Source organism: Monodelphis domestica, chromosome 4, assembly GCF_027887165.1.
Source record: "Monodelphis domestica isolate mMonDom1 chromosome 4, mMonDom1.pri, whole genome shotgun sequence".
NCBI lineage: Eukaryota > Metazoa > Chordata > Mammalia > Didelphimorphia > Didelphidae > Monodelphis > Monodelphis domestica.
Window position 1 is genome coordinate 450,308,964 of NC_077230.1, and position 19,202 is coordinate 450,328,165.

The following is a 19,202-nucleotide window of genomic DNA, read 5'->3' on the forward strand; positions in this document are numbered from 1 at the left end:
AAGGATCAAAGAGATTTTCTTGCAAGACTTAATTTAACTCACCTAATAAAGTGTAAAAAGGGAATTACCCTCCCTTTGTTTTCTTTGATATAATCAGTCAGGAACATGAAGATCCTTTATCATTGATGTGCAAGTAGAGACACACCATCAGAGACTGGAAATTGATCCCACAGGCACTGCCCCCTGGGTGGTACCAGGCAAATTAAGGAACTATGATTGGTTCCTGAGATGGGTGTGGGAAAGCTTGTGGGTGGAGAAAAGGGCTTATAAAGGTGCGGCCAGAGGTCTGAAAAGACATTCTTGCCTTGGTGACACTCTTGCTGGAGATACTATTGAGCTGGTGACTCTTGCTGAAGAGACTCTCACAGACTTCTGACTAGAGATTAGACCTGAAAGAGACTTTGTCAGTGATGACCCTCATTCCATTAGAATAGTAATTAGGGAATTTAGTGAAACTGCTCTCTACCTTTCCCCTACATTTCCCTCTCTTTTAATATTACTACTTTGATGTAATAAAGCTACTAAAGCTAGTAACATTCTCATAATTTAATTTTAATTATTACAGTTTGATGACCTTTTAATTATTATAGAAGAAATACAAAAGGAATTCTTGAGTGACTTTGGTTGCTATTCTGAAAGAGCTGAATTGTTTACAGAATTGAGTCAGCAGAAGCATTGATGGTTAGAAGTTACTTGATGTGATCTTTCTCATAATTTATAATAATTATTCATGCCTTTATTTTATTGTTATCCTGTTGATATGTTTTATAACTATTAACCTTAATTTTTAAGTCTAGGAGATTAGAAATAGCAATACAACTAGAGATGAACAAAAGCTTATGGGAAAGTTTTTCCAGTTTAACAAATAGGACTTACTAAGCTACAATTGGAGCTCAGTACTAATAGGTTAATGAAAAGATATTTAAGTTTTAATAACTAACAAGAAATTAGTTTAATGAATTCCTCAGTGCCTTAAAGCCAAGTATGAAAAATAAGGTAATGAGTCAAGTAGCACACAAGGAGGAATGAGACTTGTTGTGATGATTGACGAGACATGGCCTACCCAAATTTATGTCACTCTTACAATGAGTCTTTGTCTCTATAACCTGCTACTCATATAAGAATCAGTTGAAGGAACTGGGATTGTTTTTGCCTACTTTTAAATTTAATCAACCAAAAGTGAAGACACCCCTACTTAACATTAAGTAGGGGAAGTTCATAAACCACTTACTAAAATGAGATATACCTCCAGAAGTGACTGACTGCCCCCTGGGCAGTGTTAAGCAAATTTAAAGACTGCAATTAGTCCCTGTATAGTAGAGGAAGGGACAGGAAGGGACATAAAAAAGGGACTATAAAAAATGATGAACTTCCTGTCCAAGAGGTCTTGGGTTTTTGGCCTGAATTTCAGCATGAAGGACCTGGGGCTGGTGACTTGAACTGCTTCTGGTAGGACTGCTCTTGGATCTTCCCCTTTGGATTGGGACTTCAGCTTTAAGCTACAGATTGGGTGAGTGAAAAAAGGTGACCCTCCTTCCCTAGCTTCTAGAAAGATTTACACTGGAGAGTGGAGAGACATCCCTCTCAGAGGAGGCTTTGTGGGTAAAACCCTTGCTTAATTGACCACCAAGTATTCCAGCTGAGGGGTTAACTAGCCCTGCCAGAATGGAGCCAGGCACCAGAGCAAATATTTATTTTGTTAGGTTAGATATATTCTCTTTTACATTTATCTACTTTCCCTCTTTTTGTAAATAAAGTTGCTAAAAAGTCATTTTAACTTGAGCTGTATTAATTTTTTAAATTGACAACCACATTCTCTTATATTTAGTCCAACCATAAATTTAGTCCCTACATTAAGTTGGTGAAGAAAAGACTTAAGGGATACCTGAGAGTTGTGTTCAAGTAATAATTACAAATTGCATGGGGTATTTGAAGGGTTGCAAAGCACTTTACATATATTATCTAATTTGATCTTCTGAGGTAGGTTCTACAGCTATTATCCACATTATACAGATGAGAAAACTAAAACTCAAAAATGTTAAATGACTCCCCTCTGATTTTCAGTTATTAAATAGCTTGAAGTGTGATTTTAATACAGAGTTTCTGGACTCCAAATCCAGCACTCTTTCCAGGACTATACTGTACTACCTCAGGCAGGATGGGGGCTGCCAACCATTAAACAGATTTTTATGGCCTCAGAATGTACATGTTAGAACAATTGGCATTGTGAATTTTAGATTTTCTCCACCCTGAATAATCTTTAAAGTCGTAACAAACAGGAATGTCTACACCCCTACTTAAGGATTAAGTGTTGAGGAGGATGGCCAATGACCAACATGTGCTAGCAAGTGACAAATAAGAAACAACTGACAGACCCCCTGGGCTTTTCTAAGTCAAGCTTAAGCTACCATGGGTACATGTGAGATGCAGGAAGTGATGTAACAAAAAAGTCTATATATTCGTGTCACTTCTTGTTGGGCTCTCTTTGGCGGCGGAGGCATTGAGTTCTGGGTCTCTCTCTCAGAGACTTGGGTTTGGCAGCAGTGTGACTGGTGGCAGTGTGCTGGGCATCTTGGCATCTTGGCGTCTTGGCGTGCCTGCAACTCTTGTCTGGGTTTGGCGGTGAGAGTCCTTGGTGTGGTGACTAGGAGAAGCTCAATAGTGTGTGTCAGGTGAGGCGTCTTCCCTGAGCTCTCTTGTGAGTTTAGACTTATTCCTTTTTTTTTCCTTTACCTTTCCTAAAACATTATCCTCTTAGGAGGACTCTCATCTCAGAGTAGACCTCGTGGCTGGAAGCCAAGCTAGATTAAATCTTGGAGGAGGCCTCGTGACTGAGGTCTCTGAGCTCCCCTTCGTTTAGGCTAGGCTGGAGAAATCTTATAGCCTTTCCTTCTCTCTTCTTCTTAATTCCTTTCCTCTATATTAATTAAAACACGATAAAATTCCCAAACTGACTTGAGTATTTTTATTGGGATTTGAATCAATCCCTGGCAACCATCAGTATAATATATTAGTCAAAACGCCTAAATTTACCCCTAACAGTTGTTACTGACAAAAGAGTGGTTGCCATAAACTGTGACCACAAAAAAAAATTGAATTGCCAAAAATGTAAACATAATTTTGTGTCTTGATTTTATATTAAAAATAAAGTGGTTGCCATGGAAAAAATCCCCAAATATGAAATACCCAAGTCAGCTGGGTTTTATGGAGATTTTAATCAATATTAAATTGAGAAATTAAAGAAAGGGAGAGAGACAGAGTAAAAGGAAATAGCAGGAAAGGGCTTGGGCCTAGGCCAATGGCCTAGGCCTTTCTCCTTAAGAGAGGAAACCAAGTCAGTCTTTAATCACTCACCACAAGATCCTTTCAAGCAAAACTCTAGTGTTCAGAGAGACCATCCAGTTCAGCTCCTGAGCTCACCTAAGTTCAGCCACAGAGAGAGCCCCTCCAATTCAGCTTTCAAAAGCTGAACTAAAATCCAGAGGCCCTGACCTCCTTTTAAAGAGAATTTTCTCCTGTCACCTCCCCTAAATTTTCACATCTACCAATCACACAGTCTAAGTTACAAGGAGTCACACTTAGGCTCATTGTAAAAAAAACAAATCCTAGCATGTTACTATTTTCAAAAGCAATGTGGAATCATGCAAATAAAGCAATTAAATGTCTACCCCCTTTGAAGAAGAGACTCTGTTACTGGGCCTATACTCTAAAAAAGTCATTAATAAAAAGAAAACCCTTTTATCCACCAAAATGTTTTATAACTGCATTTTTTGTGATAGCAAAGAATTGGAAACAAAGTAAAAGTCCATTGATTGGAGAATGGTTAAACAAATTATGGTACCTGAATAAAATATATTGTTATAAGAATATAATGTTATATATATTAGAAACTAATATAATGTTATAAGAAATGATGAATGTGTGTACAGAGAAGCATGGATAGATCTATACAAACTACTGCAGAGAGAACTAAGAAGAGGCAAGAAAACAATAAATACTATCACTATAACAATGGAAATGCAAAGACCAACTATATGCCCCCCAAATCAAAAGTGAATGTAACAAAATTATAAAGGTTAAATGTGATTAGAATGAAGAGATAAATGAAGACACCCCCAACCTTCCCCTTTATGGCAGTGAAAGGTCCCCATGTTTTACATGTTTTCATATTCCTTCAATGGATTGATCAGTTGCTATTTATTATATGGGATGGCTCTCTGGACGAAGAGAAATAACACTAGAAATAACTTTGATGATGTTTGAGACCCTTTGCAATGAATAAGGGAAAGTCTTCAGAAAGAAGGTAGAACTTACTCACATAAGAGAATTCATACTGGTGAGAAAACTTTTCAGCAAAATGAATTTGAAAGAGCTTTTGCCTATTCAACAATGACTGGACATAAGAAAATTCATATTGACTTCCAGGTAATGATGGCTGCAATCTAGACGCCACACGCTTCCTCTCCCCGACACCGAACGAAATAGACTACATCAAAGAAGCATAAAAATCACCTTTGGTGGAACAGGACTCCCCAGTACACCACAGAGGTGAAGGTATGTGGGGTTTGAACATTTCCACACTATAATAAGAAGGAAGAAAAGCTTGCACAGAATCGTGAACTGAACCGCCCTACCCCCCCTCCCCCACCAAACCAAAGCAAGCTACCGGAGCATTCACTGGGACACCGAGTGAGTGGGGAACGTCTCTGTCTGGGGGGGGGGGGTACTCCAGGGTACTTGGGATCTGGGGACTGCCAGGAAACAATGTCTCAGAGCGGTTTCACGGGAGAACCCGGCGCTGATCACAGGCTGCGGAGCCTTACTCGAGGCAGTTGCACTGAGCATCTGGGCAGAGCTAAACACCAGGGGCAGACCACACACTGATTATCTGGGCGGAGCCGAACACCTGGCCAGTTTGGATGTGATCAGGGGCCCAGCTCTCTAAGAAACCTCAGAGGCTGGGAAGAACTAGACTTAGGCAACCTAAATTCACAGAAAACCCGTCCATATCACCCAGACCCCAGACCAAAAAGGAAAGGGGAATAAAACCACCAAAGGGATGGCTCACATGGCCCAAAATCAAGCATCCAGGAAGAAAGGGAAAAAGGTGACTATTGAAAACTTTTATGTTGGAAGTACCTAAGGAAAAGAAGAGAATGAGGAGGAAATCCAAAAAAAATCAGAACATGCCTCCCAAAATGGAAACTATCAACAATCTCTGGAAGATCTCAAACTGGAACATATCCAAAAGATGGAAACCTGGAAAGAAAAATGGGAGAAAGAGATCAGCAGTCTGACAGATAAGACTGCTCAATTGGAAAAAGAGCTCGAAGCATCCAATAGAAGGGCAGACAAAGCTGAAAAGCAAAACCAGTCCCTAATGACCAGAATTAAGCAACTCGAAGAAAGTGAGATCATAAAAGAGCAAGAATCAATAAAGCAAACCCAAAAAATTAGTGAATTAGAAGAAAACATAAAATATCTCACTGAGAAGGTTTGGAAAACAGATTTGGAAAACAGAGGGAGAAGAGACAACCTCCGAATTATCAGTCTCCCAGAAAAACCAGAGATAAACAATAAACTCAAAATTATTCTACAGGAGATTATAAAAGAAAATTGCCCACACATTCTGGAGCAAGGGGACAAAATAGAAATAGAAAGGGTTCATAGAACACCCTCTATACTAAATCCCCAAAAGACAACCCCTAGGAATGCAATTGCCAAATTCAAGAGCTTCCAAGAAAAGGAGAAAATCCTACAAGAAGCCAAGAAGAGGAGCTTCAGATATAAGTGGGCTCCCATAAGGATCACACACAACCTAGTGGCTAACACACTAAGAGACCTCAAAGCATGGAACACGATATTTAGAAAGGCAAGAGAGCTGGGTCTCCAACCAAGAATCAACTACCCAGCAAAACTGACTATATACTTCCAGGGAAAAGTATGGGCATTCAACAAAATAGAAGATTTCCATGCATTCGCTAAGAAAAGACCAGAACTTAGTGGAAAATTTGATATCCAAGCACAGACAGCAAGAGAAACATGAAAAGGTAAATATGAAAGAAAGGGAAAAGGAGATAAATCTTATCTTTTTCTTTAAGTCAAACTCTTTTCTATAAGGACTACATTTACATCACATTATATATATTAATATGTGGGGGAAAATGTTTTGTGTAACTCTCAAAAATTGTATGCATCATAAGAGTAGTTAGAAGAAACATGCATAGGGAAAGATTGGGGCATTAAGAAGATTTGGGGAAAGTGGGGGCAAAGAAAGGAAAAGGGAGGGGGGAACCTTCGATAACACTAAGATTTACTTCAAGAAATAGGGGGAGACTTAACAGAATAATCTTTCCCATATAAAGATACACATGGGAAGGGTAGGGGAAGAACTTTCATATGAGAAGGAGAGGAAGAGAGCGTGAAGTGGAATTACTTAAACCTTACTCTCAGTGAAATCAAATCTGAGAGGGAAGAACATCTAGATCCAGTGGGATCCTGAATTCTCTCTTATCCATTAGGGCAAGAAAGAAAGGAAAATTAAGGAGGGGGGGAGGGAGTATAAAAAGGGAGGGAAGGAGACGGGGGAGGGGAAGGGAGCATAAAAATGGAGGGGCTAGAAAGGGAAGCATATCAAGGGAGGGGACTAGGGGGACTGACCTAAAGTAAATCACTGGTTCAAAAGGAGATAGCTAAAGAAGAAAGGTCAGAACTAGGGGAAGATATCAAAATGCCAGCGAATCTACAAATGACAATCATAACTTTGAACGTGAATGGGATGAACTCACCCATAAAACGTAGACAAATAGCAGATTGGATTAGAACCCAAAACCCTACCATTTGTTGTCTTCAAAAGGCGGGTTGACACTCACAAGGTTAGAATTAAAGGTTGGAGTAAGACCTTTTGGGGCCTCAACTGATAGAAAGAAGGCAGGAGTTGCAATCATGATATCTGACAAAGCCAAAACAAAAATAGACCTGATCAAAAGGGATAGGGAAGGTAAATATATTCTGTTAAAAGGGAGTATAGACAATGAGGAAATATCACTAATCAACATGTATGCACCAAATGGTATAGGATCCAAATTTTTATTTCTGGCTTTTCTGGAAGTCCAATTATTCTTAAATTATCTCTTCTCCCTCGATTTTCCAAATCTGTCACCTTGTCAATGAGATATTTTATGTTCTCTTCTAATTTCTTGGTCTTTTGGTTTTGCTTTATTAGTTCCTGTTTTAAGGCCTGGTTTTCCTTTTCAGTTTGCTCAAACTGGTTTTGTAGATGCATGAATTTCTTTTGCATTATTTCCCACTTTTCCTCCCAGAAGGCTTCCATCTTTTTGATCATTTCTGATTCAAATTCTTCATGGGTTTGTGGAGAGTTTCCATTTCCTTTGGACGGTTTCGGAGCATTTGCTTGTGTTTCCTCTTCTGTCTCCTCTGTGTTTTGTATTTTTGCTCCATAAAATGTGTCCAAAGTTACCCCCTTCTTATTATTTTTTTTTTTTTGGAATTTGGGGGATTTTGTGCTTCAGTGTAGTTTGCCATCTCTATCTGAGTGGGGAGGATTAGCTTTTCTTATCTCTGTCTGGCGTTCAGAGGTTTTAGCCCCAGGCAGATTGTCCTTTCTATGAAGTTGTTATTTTGTCTTCCCGGGGAAGCCAGGAAGTGCTGGTGTGTCCCTGTTACTGCTCTCCTCAGTTCCCTCCCAATGTTTCTCTGTTGCCTTACTTCCACGCTCTAAGCCTGGCTTGGCCCTTGTTTCTGTGCCTTAGCCAGCCAGATGAGCCTGCTCTCTGAGGGGAAGGGGCCCTGGCTTCCTGGAGCTCCGAGGGCTCCTGATTAAGATTAGCTTTCCCTGGGTTGAACCGAGTTCGCCTTGAGGCAGGGACGTCCCTGAGACTCAGATGGAAGGATCCAGCCGGGGGTTATGAGCTCCCCTGTCTCTCTCTGTTTCCCTGCTATCTGGGTGCCCCCTCGACTGGGTCAGGTTGTTTTCAGGGTGCGGCCTTCAGAATAGCCGGCCCTGGGGTCCTTTTGCCAGCCCTGAGGGTTACTGATGTTTCCAAAGACCCTGCTCTCTGAGGGGGAGGGGCCGTGGCTTCCCAGAGCTCTGGGCAAGGGCTCCTGATAAGAAGATTAGCTTTCCCTGGGTTGAACTGAGATTCAGATGGAAGGATCCAGCCAGGGGGTTATGAGCTCCCCCTTCTCTCTCTGTTTCCCTGCTGTCTGGGTGCCCCCGCGACTGGGTCAGGTTATTTTCAGGAAGTGGCCTTCAGAATAGCCGACCCTGGGGTCCTTTTGCTGGCTCTTAAGTTCCCGCTGCTGCCTCGGACTCAGCGCTCTGGGTTGGGGGGATGTGACCTGGGACCTTCCTTCTGATCCTACCCCTTAGGTCCGAGTGATCTCGGGTTCTGGCTTTTCGGGGGGGGGGGGCTGTACCTTTTGATCCAGGTCCAGGAGGAGGATTCCTGGTGTCTATGCTGTTGATCGTTTTGAATTTCGGTGCCCTAGGAGCATTCAATTTGAGATTGGTAAGGAAGGGTTTCAGGAGATCTGAACTTTAGCTTTCTCTAAGCCGCCATCTTGACCGGAAGTTCCAGCATCCAAATTTTTAATAGAGAAACTAGGAGAATTGAAGGAGGAAATAGACAGTAAAACCATATTAGTGGGAGACTTGAACCAACCACTATCAAATTTAGATAAATCAAACCAAAAAAATAAACAAGAAAGTGGTAAAAGAGGTGAATGAAATCTTTAAAAAATTAGAGATAATAGACATATGGAGAAAAATAAATAGGGACAAAAAGGAATCACCTTCTTTTCAGCACCACATGGCACATTCACAAAAATAGATCATACACTAAGTCACAGAAACATGGCACTCAAATGCAGAAAAGCAGAAATAATAATTGCAGCCTTTTCAGACCACAAGGCAATAAAAATATTGATCGGTAAGGGTACATGGAGAGCCAAATAAAAAATTAATTGGAAATTAAATAATATGATACTCCAAAATCGGATAGTTAGAGAAGAAATCATAGAAACAATTAATAATTTCATTGAAGAAAATGACAATGACGAGACATCCTTTCAAACCTTATGGGATGCAGCCAAGGCAGTACTTAGAGGAAAATTCATATCCCTGAGTGCGTATATTAACAAATTAGGGAGGACAGAGATCAAGGAATTGGAAATGCACATCAAAAAACTTGAGAACGAACAAATTAAAAACCCCCAGAAGAAAACCATACTAGAGATCCTAAAAATTAAGGGAGAAATTAATAAAATCGAAAGTGACAGAACTATTGAGCTAATAAACAAGACTAGAAGCTGGTATTTTGAAAAAACAGACAAAATAGACAAAGTACTGGTCAATCTAATTAAAAAAAGGAAAGAAGAAAGGCAAATTAACAGCATCAAGGATGAAAAGGGGGATCTCACCTCCAATGAAGAGGAAATTAAGGCAATCATTAAAAACTACTTTGCCCAACTATATGGCAATAAATATACCAACCTAGGTGATATGGATGAATATTTACAAAAATATTAATTGCCTAGACTAACAGAAGAAGAAATAGTTTTCTTAAATAATCCCATATCAGAAAAAGAAATCCAACAGGCCATCAAAGAACTTCCTAAGAAAAAATCCCCAGGGCCTGACGGTTTCACCAGTGAATTCTATCAAACATTCAAAGAACAGCTAACTCCAATACTATACAAACTATTTGACATAATAAGCAAAGAGGGAGTTCTACCAAACTCCTTTTATGACACAAACATGGTACTGATTCCAAAGCCAGGCAGGCCAAAAACAGAGAAAGAAAATTATAGACCAATCTCCCTAATGAATATAGATGCAAAAATCTTAAATAGGATACTAGCAAAAAGACTCCAGCAACTGATCAGAAGACACATCACATATACAATTAAAAATTCATGAAGGAAATAAAGTGAAAGATGGCAGGCTTTGATCTGCAGTCATATTCCAATAGATCCTTCTTTGGCTGTTAATAGCAATTTTTTTTTCATAGGTTCCTTGTGGATATCTTAGGAACTTGCTTGGCTGATAATAGTTTAGTCCTTCACAAGTGATATACTATTATTTCCCCCAATTTAAAAATGAAGAAACTAAAACAGAAAGAGGTTAAATGACTTGCCCAAGGCTATACAGTTAGTGTGAGTGTCTGGATTTGAAACTAGGACTTCTTGATTCCAAGCACTGGGCTCTATCCAGTGGGCCCTTAATTGCCTCAGCTTCTTATGTTCCTGTACATGGAGAAAATGAATTTCCTTCCCTTTCAAATTGAACAGGAGTTGTGAAAAGGTCTACTAAAATTCAAGGGGACCAAAAATGGCTGGGACACCTTATCCTATGACATCATAAGCAGTATAATCCTTGCAGCTGACTCAGAATCCCTTTAAAAAGTTGGCCTTCCAAGGCTCAGCCCAATGGAGAAACCATTTCTGTTCCTCTTAATGGCCAGCACATTCTCTTCCAACATGGAACTTATATCAAAAGTTATGTTGCCTCAGTGACCCATTGTTCCCAGCCTTGCTGGTCAGTCAGTGTTGGGGTGGGTGGAAGATGAAGGAGAGAAGCATTACCCAGTCTAGAGCTTTATATTCCCTGAGATTTGTCACAAGGCAAGTTACATGCTCCACTTGTCCCATCTATACAAATGGTCATGTACTGTATTCTAGGGGAGGAACTGAAATTCAAGGGCCTGACCTCTTTTGCCAATGGAAATCTATCAGAATTGTCTTTTTCTCATTATGAAAGTTACCAAAATGAGCTGGCCTTGCTTCGAAACTTTGCTGATCTCCAACGATCATCCCAGCAATGTGTTGCCATTTTGATGAACTCTTAGTAAACTCCTTTTAATTTTCTTTGCTCTGAATTTTGTCTTGTTTTAAAAGAGTAAAAGCCCTAAACAAAAGATTTTTTCTCTCAACATATATTATTTACTTGTATCTTACTCATAGAGGATAACCTCCTTGAAGGCAGAGAATGGTTTTCATTTTGTCTTTACATCTTAAGTGCCTCGTGCCAAAGAAAATTTAATGGTAGTAAAATTATTTAGGCTCAAGTAGGGGAAAAACAATTCTATTCATTGTAATGAATATATCTAAGCCATTTAAGAGTTGTCCAAGCTGACACCATCTCTTGTGCTTTCTAAAATGTGTAAGAAATAAAAATATCTGGGCCAGAATTGAGAGTTGAAGATCTGACTTTATTTGTGAATAAGTACAGTTAGAAGTCTCACCATTCCTGGCCTGTGGCAAAGGCCTTGTTTAGATATTTGACAGGTTTTTTTGTATAGTTAGAAATTCTTGAACCCCTAAAACTACATTACCCAAAATTCACTTCTGTATTACCTAGAATCCTTTTCCCTTTCCCTGTGTCCTCACATTTGCATGATGGTATTTAAGTGTGCTGTGACTCCTCTTATGCTCTCTTTTACTTGCAACTGGGTTGAGTTCAGGTAGTTCTTTTACTTTAGTTATTTCCTCAGCTATATAGAGGTTTATCTTTTCTAGACTCTTCTGCCAAATTTTGAAATGATGGCAGTAATATACTTTGTTTAAAAATATCTTTGCCAAGGTTGAAAGAATTACCACATCTATAAAAATTATAATAAATATCCAACAATTCATAGGTTTTTAAAAGGTTACACAGCAACTCATGTGAAATATGATAGTGGGTATATTTGCTATTGTAATTAACTGGGCCATTGTGAATTTTGGGAACTTTGGCACTTCTTTGAATGTGCATTATCTACTGTACTACTGTATTACTGTTTTATTCTGAAAATCACTTGTACTCACACAGTGGTTCATGATCAAGTTAAAAAGTAAATGGATCTCATTTTTTGGTGAGAAACCTTTGCATTCTACCTCTCCTTGGCTGACAGTGTGTCACTGATTGTAAGCTATATATTTTTTTATTTTTTAAAACGTTTTTATTATTGTTTTTCCTTGCATGTGCAATATAGTATTTGAGTTTTATTTTTTCTCTCCATTTTGTATTTGAAGCACATGTCAGCAGTATTGAGAAGATTTTTTTTAAGTTTTTTAAATTTTGCAGTAATATAAGTTTAAAATACATTTGCCCTAATGTCAATGCAGATTCCAAAAGCTTTAGGCTATAAAAATGATGCCACCAAATATTTTTAAAAGTATGAGAGGGGAAGCTGGGTATCTCAATGGATTGAGAACCAGGCCTAGAGATGGAAGGTCCTAGGTTCAAATCTGGCCTCAGACACTTCCTAGCTGTGTGACCCTGAGCAAGTCACTTAACCCCTATTGCCTACCCTTACTACTCTTCTGCCTTGGAATCAATATTGATTTCAAGGTGGAAGGTAAGGGTTTAAAAAAAAAAGTATGAGACATTGATTAATGATTCTATCTGATTCCAGAAGAAGGAAATACAAAAAGAGCCATGGTACAGTGCTAAAGAAGCACAAAACGACCGGCATAGTGCCTATCGAGCACAAGGTCAAAGTGGGGTTGATGTAATTTTGAGCCAAGACAAGAGGACTTGAACTTGTTTGAGGTTTGAGGTTGTGGCTGTTTTGACATATGTCAGAGGCTGGACTTCCTCTGAACCACATTATACCAAGTATCTCAATTTGGCTCCTACCTCGCTCCCATAATCTAGTCCCTTTTCTGTCTTTCGTAGTATGGCAAACTTTCTGCAGTCCTGGCTACTGACTGGGTAAATGCTTAATTTCTTAAATCATTTTAATTGGGCCCTGATTCAAGGACTTGTTATAAATTTGGTTTTTCCTTTACTTAGAATTTTTTAGACATAAGACTGACATTTTGCATTTCATCCACAGGTTATTTTTTCTCTTTTATTTGGATTTTTTGGTGGTTTTGATTTTTTTCCAATTGATTAATATACCTCATAACTCAGCCATGCATCCCCAGAGTAATCCCTGAATGTTTTATTATTTTCCTCAGGGACTATGTTATTGTTGTGAACTTTGATTTGAATTTGGGTAATTTTAGGATAAGAAACTTGCTACCTCCCAGAATTCAGAAGGTGCCATGAAGATGCCTGCAGAGACCACATGCTGCACCAAAAGATCCAGAGTGAACTTTGGGATGTGAATTGAACTCCAGGGGGTTGAAATGCATATGTTTTGAATGTATACTCTTATGCCAAAGGGGACTGACTGCCCGCAAATTGGCTTTTTGTCAACCTAGTAATCATTGGTTTTGTTCTCTTTTCCTTTTATCCACAAATTATTGTAATTTATAAGTTAGCTATGTTTCCATGATTCTTTTGGGAAGACTGGTCTCCCAGCAGGATCACAGGGGGGTGAAATGTATATTTAGAAATTCTTGAACCCCTAAAACTACATTACCCAAAATTCATTTCTGTATTACCTAGAATCTTTTTCCCTTTTCTTGCATCCTCACATTTGCGTGATGGTATTTAAGTTTGCTGTGACTCCTCCCATGCTCTCTTTTACTTGCAACCAGGCTGAGTTCAGGTAGTTCTTTTACTTTAGTTATTATTAATAAAACTTTATAAAATATAATACTTAGTTATTGAATATTAATTTTAAAACCCACAGTTTTATAGGCTTTTGACAGTTAATTAACACAGGTGATTAATAGTTAGGGACAGATTTTCAGAGTATGTTAGAAATAGATTATAACTTTTTGGTAACATTTTCTAAGAGTTAATAAATTCTAGTGAATTTAATTTAACTTAACAAGGTGAAAACAAGATACATTGTCAAGCATTTTAATTAATCCTATACTTTATAGCCTAGCACCATCACACCAACTGGTGAAGATTAGATTTGGCTCTCCCCTGATTGTAACAATGAAGATACTTTGCTCCTCCTTGATTGTGAAGATTAAATTGTAATCCCCTGTCTATTTTTAGATTTAATCTCCAGAAGTATAAACACCCTACTTAAAGTTGAATGGGAAGATCTGCCTATTTTTAGATTTAATCCCCATAAGTGTAAACATGGTACTTAAAAGTTGATTATGGAGATCTGCCCATTTTGGATTTAATCACAAAAGGTGCAAACTTCTGGGCAGTCTTAGAGCAGAGTGTTAACTGTGAATGGTAGACATAAAAATTAGGGGAAGTGACGCAAGAGAAAAATGCCTTTAAAAAGAAAGTAACAATTGCCTGAATACAGGTTGACTTGGAACTCTCACTTGGATTGGAACCTCCTGAGAGAGAGAGTTTTGCTGGAGTTCTACTGGAGTGGAGAATTTTCTTCATTCAGAAGAGTGCTGACTAGACCTGTTTCCTGGTGACCCCTTTTCCTTGACTTTCTGGTGAGTGCAAGGCTGACTCCCTTTCCTTGGCCTTTCTGGAGGCACCAGCCTCTGGAGAGGCCCATCATCTTGGGACTCCTTTCCCTTAGCTGGGGCCTCTGAATTCTCTCTGGCTCAGAGGAGGCCAGAGTAGCTATCTCTCTCTCCTTTCCTCTCTTTCTCTCTTCCTTAATACCTTCCCTCTATTGTAAATAAACTACTATAAATTACATTCTGACTTAAGTAATTTATTTGGGATTTATAAATTTAAATCCCTGGTGACCAACTAAATTATATTCAGTCCAACCATAAATTTAACAAACTCTAGGAGGAGACTTAAAGATAAACCAGGCTCCCATCTTGGTTATAAAACTCTGAGGAGCTTATAGGGAGTATAGATCCTCATAGGAGCAAATAATACCCAGACATGCCAAGGTTGGCTTCCTTTTATCTCATTAGGACAAACAACACAAGCTGTGCACTCACATTTCCAAATGAGCATAGCTTATCTCCTGCTACATGACTTATAGCTTCCCTAGATTACTTGAAGTTTTATTCCTCAAGCAGAAACTCTTAATTAATTGTTATTAAATTTTAATACACTAATACAATTAATATTCTTTTTTTTTTAATAAACCCTTACCTTCCGTCTTGGAGTCAATACTGTGTATTGGCTCCAAGGCAGAAGAGTGGTAAGGGCTAAGCAATGGGGGTGAAGTGACTTGCCCAGGGTCACACAGCTGGGAAGTGTCTGAGGCCAGATTTGAACCTAGCATCTCCTGTCTCTAGGTCTGGCTCTCAATCCACTGAACAATCCAGCTGCCCCACCAAGATTATTGTGGATAACACCTGTAGGAATCTTGAGTAAGGAAAAGATAATAATATTAAATAAATAATAAAACTATTATCATATATAATGTGATCATCATATAAAGTAAATATATAATATTAAATAACAAATAAAAGATCACAAAAATATAATAACAAGGCAGAAGAGTCACCTCTCAGTTCCTTCTTGGACCACTGACTGCCATTAAGGGGAAGAATTTCTTACTGTGATCCTTATCTTAACCTTGAATACAAGAGAGGCCACTGCTTTTACTTTAGGCAGTGAATTTATCTAGGCAAGAATTAAGTTTGCTAATCTTCCTTACTCCATTTTAAAGGGTGGCCTTATTTTTTTTTCTTTCCATTTTTCTAAAGAGAAGAACGTAGACAGGATTTTAGGCTGGAGAAATATCATCGTTTTTCGGGTTTTTTCTTAAATATGTTTCCACATGAGCATATTTCAGGGAGAAGGAGCTGAATCACTGCTACTATAAAAGTTGTTCTTGGGTTATGCTGCTAATCATAGTCATCAACTCACTCACAATTTTAATAACCAGGTTAGTATATGCTTGGAACATTAGCACATGGTATACAAAATCCAATAGGTCACAAGTACTGATTCCCACAACTTTAGTTAGAAGGCAGGACAGATACGATGGAATTTTGTTGAGGGCAGAAGGAGAAGGCAAAAATGTACTCAATAGAGTACAGGTAGAAGGGAAATATCTATAGCAGATAAAATGATAAATTTTGGGGAGTATATGGGGTGTGCAGAAAGGACCAGCACTTCTGGTGGGAAGGCCAATGTTTTGTGTCCTCTGGTGCCATCTTGCTACCCAGGGAGGACCAACACCTCTGATGGGGGCTCTAGTCAAGCCTTTTGAGTGTTCCTCATCTGCCTCACCTCAACCAAGAAGCTGTAGCATGTGCAGCAGCCACATTCTGGCAAGCCACATTAGCAGAGGCCTAAGCTAGGTTGAGAGTGACAGGCGTCAAAGCCTTTGGCAGGAATGTCTACTCCAAGTAAATGAAGACTTCTGGTAGAATGGGTGGATGAGAACAATTTGTTCCAATGGCCATGAAGGCAGCTGAATCAGACTCTATGGAGCACTTAGAGCTTGGTCAGATATCGAAGATGACAAGGTCATCCACTACGTCCCAGGTCATCACCAGTCATCCTGACTTTTGTCCTGTCACTGGACTTAGATGATTCTGGAAGAGAGAGCGAGGCTGACAACTTTGTGCAATTCTGTCTCACTTAAATCCAATTCATGTGCTAGGCAAGACATCATCCTAGTGATGTCATTGGTCTTCTTCAAAAGGAAGGCCAATAAGTCAGTAAACATGAGATAAAATTGATATTTGCAGACTATTAACCTGAGAGCTATACCTAATGACCTAACATCTTCATCTTAAGCTAAGGTAATAAAGCCAAGTCAGGAATGCTCTGCTCACCAGTTAATCCCCAGAGTTAAAATTTTATATCAGCTGAATTCTACAAGGTCCAGCTAGTTATGTGGCTAGACTGTCTTAAGGAGATAGTGGTCATAAGGCCAAAAGAACAAAATCTCTTGTCACAATGCTTAATGAATTGTATTGAATTGGATGGGGATCAGGGAGGAGGTAGTTAAAAACCCACTAGTGATTCTTTTCCTCACAAAAAATTCTGTCTACCAAACTTGGGGAATAAATGAATAGAATTTTACTTTCCTCTAAAACTTCAGGTTGGTTATATTAAAATCCTTGCGATGAGCTTACTTTCCTTGAAGCAAGTGTAGAATTTGAATAATAATTAAAAGAGAAGGAAAAGAAAAAGGGTTCTCTCAGTCAAGTGAGCAGAGCAAAGAGAGCCAGAGACTCATGCCTGCAGCACTTTACCAAAAGCACAAGCTCCGAAAAAGAGCTTCGCAGTGCATGGGTCTCAGCCAAATTTATCTTCCAAGCATCCTTACATAAAATGAGGATGTAACTTAAAAGGATGCTGGGAATGTAGCTCAGGTGTGGCAAATTTTCCATCTGCACACAAGCAAGCTTATTGAGAGGAGGTATAAAACACAGGAGTGATCAGAGAAGATGGAGGCAAGGCAGCCTGCTGGGGTCATGGATGGAATTAGGGGACAAACTTGGGTGTAAGTGGAAGAGATGGCAAATTTAATCTTGCAGTGAGGCAAAAACTAAAAGGATATGGCGGTCCAAAAGCAGAATGGGTTGCCTTAGGAGGTGATGGGCTTCCTGTCATTGGAGGTTTCTAAGAAAAGACCAAATGACTACTTGGTAAATATATTCCAATCAGGATTCCATTCAAGAATATTTGGGTCTAGATGGCTGCTGAGATTCTTTCCAGCAGGACCCCTTCCTGCTAAGTGATTAGGTCCGAGATTGAATGAAAAAAGACCTTAAGATTCTTGTAGCTAGAAGCTGACCATTGGGAGAAGGCGGCCCTTTCCCCAATTGTTCTGATCCAGTTCTATGTTTTCAGGCATCAGAGTTCCCTTTCTGGGACTGGTGGAATGGGCTAGATACAAAGAGTACATATAATGCTGCTGCCAGAGTGATACTTGCTTCTCCTGGTCTTATTCCCCTGTTTTCTGCAATCTACAGAATAGCAGCCTGTTATAGAACTCATTAACAAGTTAGGAGAAATGTCACAATATTTGACAGTATTGGCCACCCTCTAATGTGTAATGTTCTCTCCTTTCTAGGTTTTCATGACATTATTTTCTCTTGGTTTTCTCCCTACCTGTTTGATTACTCCTTTTTCGTTTCCTTCTCGAGATCAGCCTCCATAACTGTGGGTGACTTCAAGACTGGGCTCAAAGCCCTCCTCTCTTCTCTCTTCTTTCTCATTTAGTAACATCGTCATCTCTCAGGGGTCTGATTATCACCTCTCTGCATATGACTCCCAGATCTGCATATCCACCCCAAGTTTTTAAGCCTCAGTTTTGTTACCTTCTGGTCTTTGGGACATTTTCAACTGGAAGATCTGAAGAGTCTTTCAAACTCAACATGTCCAAAATGGAACTATTATCTTTCCCATCTTCCTAATTTCCCTGTTTCTGCTGAGGTCACCACCATTGTTGCATTCACCTGGAATGTTGCAATCTTGGTGTCTGTCATTCCTCTTCACCTTACATATCCCATCGTTTTCACAGTCTAATCATTTCCATTGCTACATCTCTTTTATCTATCACATAGCCACCATCCTTGTTCGTCACCTCTTACTTCGGTTATTGCAAGACACTCTTTATTGGTCTTGCTACCTCAAGTTTTATCCCTTTCCAATCCATCTTCCATATTGTTGCTAAAGTAGTTTGTAAAGCATCGGTTTGATTATATAGGACACCCTGAGAAATTCCAATGACTCTCTATTGCTTCTAGTAGCAAATGGCAACTCCTTTGACTTTCACCCAGATATGATCTTTACAATCTAGCTTCAAAAAGGATGATGGGGAGAGACTGGAGACAAGGATACCAGTTAGATGACTATGTATTACAACAGTCCAGGTGAAAGGTGATTAGGGACTGAACATATACTTTCCTTTTTTATTGGCCTTATGATTTATTTAAACAGTAAGGTGACTTAATAAAGAGCTCAGCAAAACAAAAATCAATAACAACAGAACTATAAAAAATCTTTGGAACTGGAAGTTAATAATAATAATTGGAATTTATAGAATTTTAGTAATCATTAATAATAATGATTTTAATTTAAATCTGATCTCAGGCACTTAGTAGCTCTGTGATCTTCAGTAATTTAATATTTTTTTTTGTCTCAGTTTCTTCCTCTCTAAAATGAGCTGGCGAAGGAAATGGCAAGCCATTCTAGGATCTTTGCCAAAAAAACTCTAAATGGGGTTGTGAAGAGTTAGACACAACTGAAAATGACTGAACAACAACAATAAACAATAACATTTATATAGCATTTTCTATGTGCCAGGAATTGTGCTATGCATGTTTATGATGATCTCATTTAATCCTTACAATAAATTTACATTAAGCATATCAAGTGCTAAAGGTTGGAAATACAATTAGGAAAAGGCAAATCAGTACCATTTTGAAAATACCGTGAAGTCTTCCTCCCAGTTGTT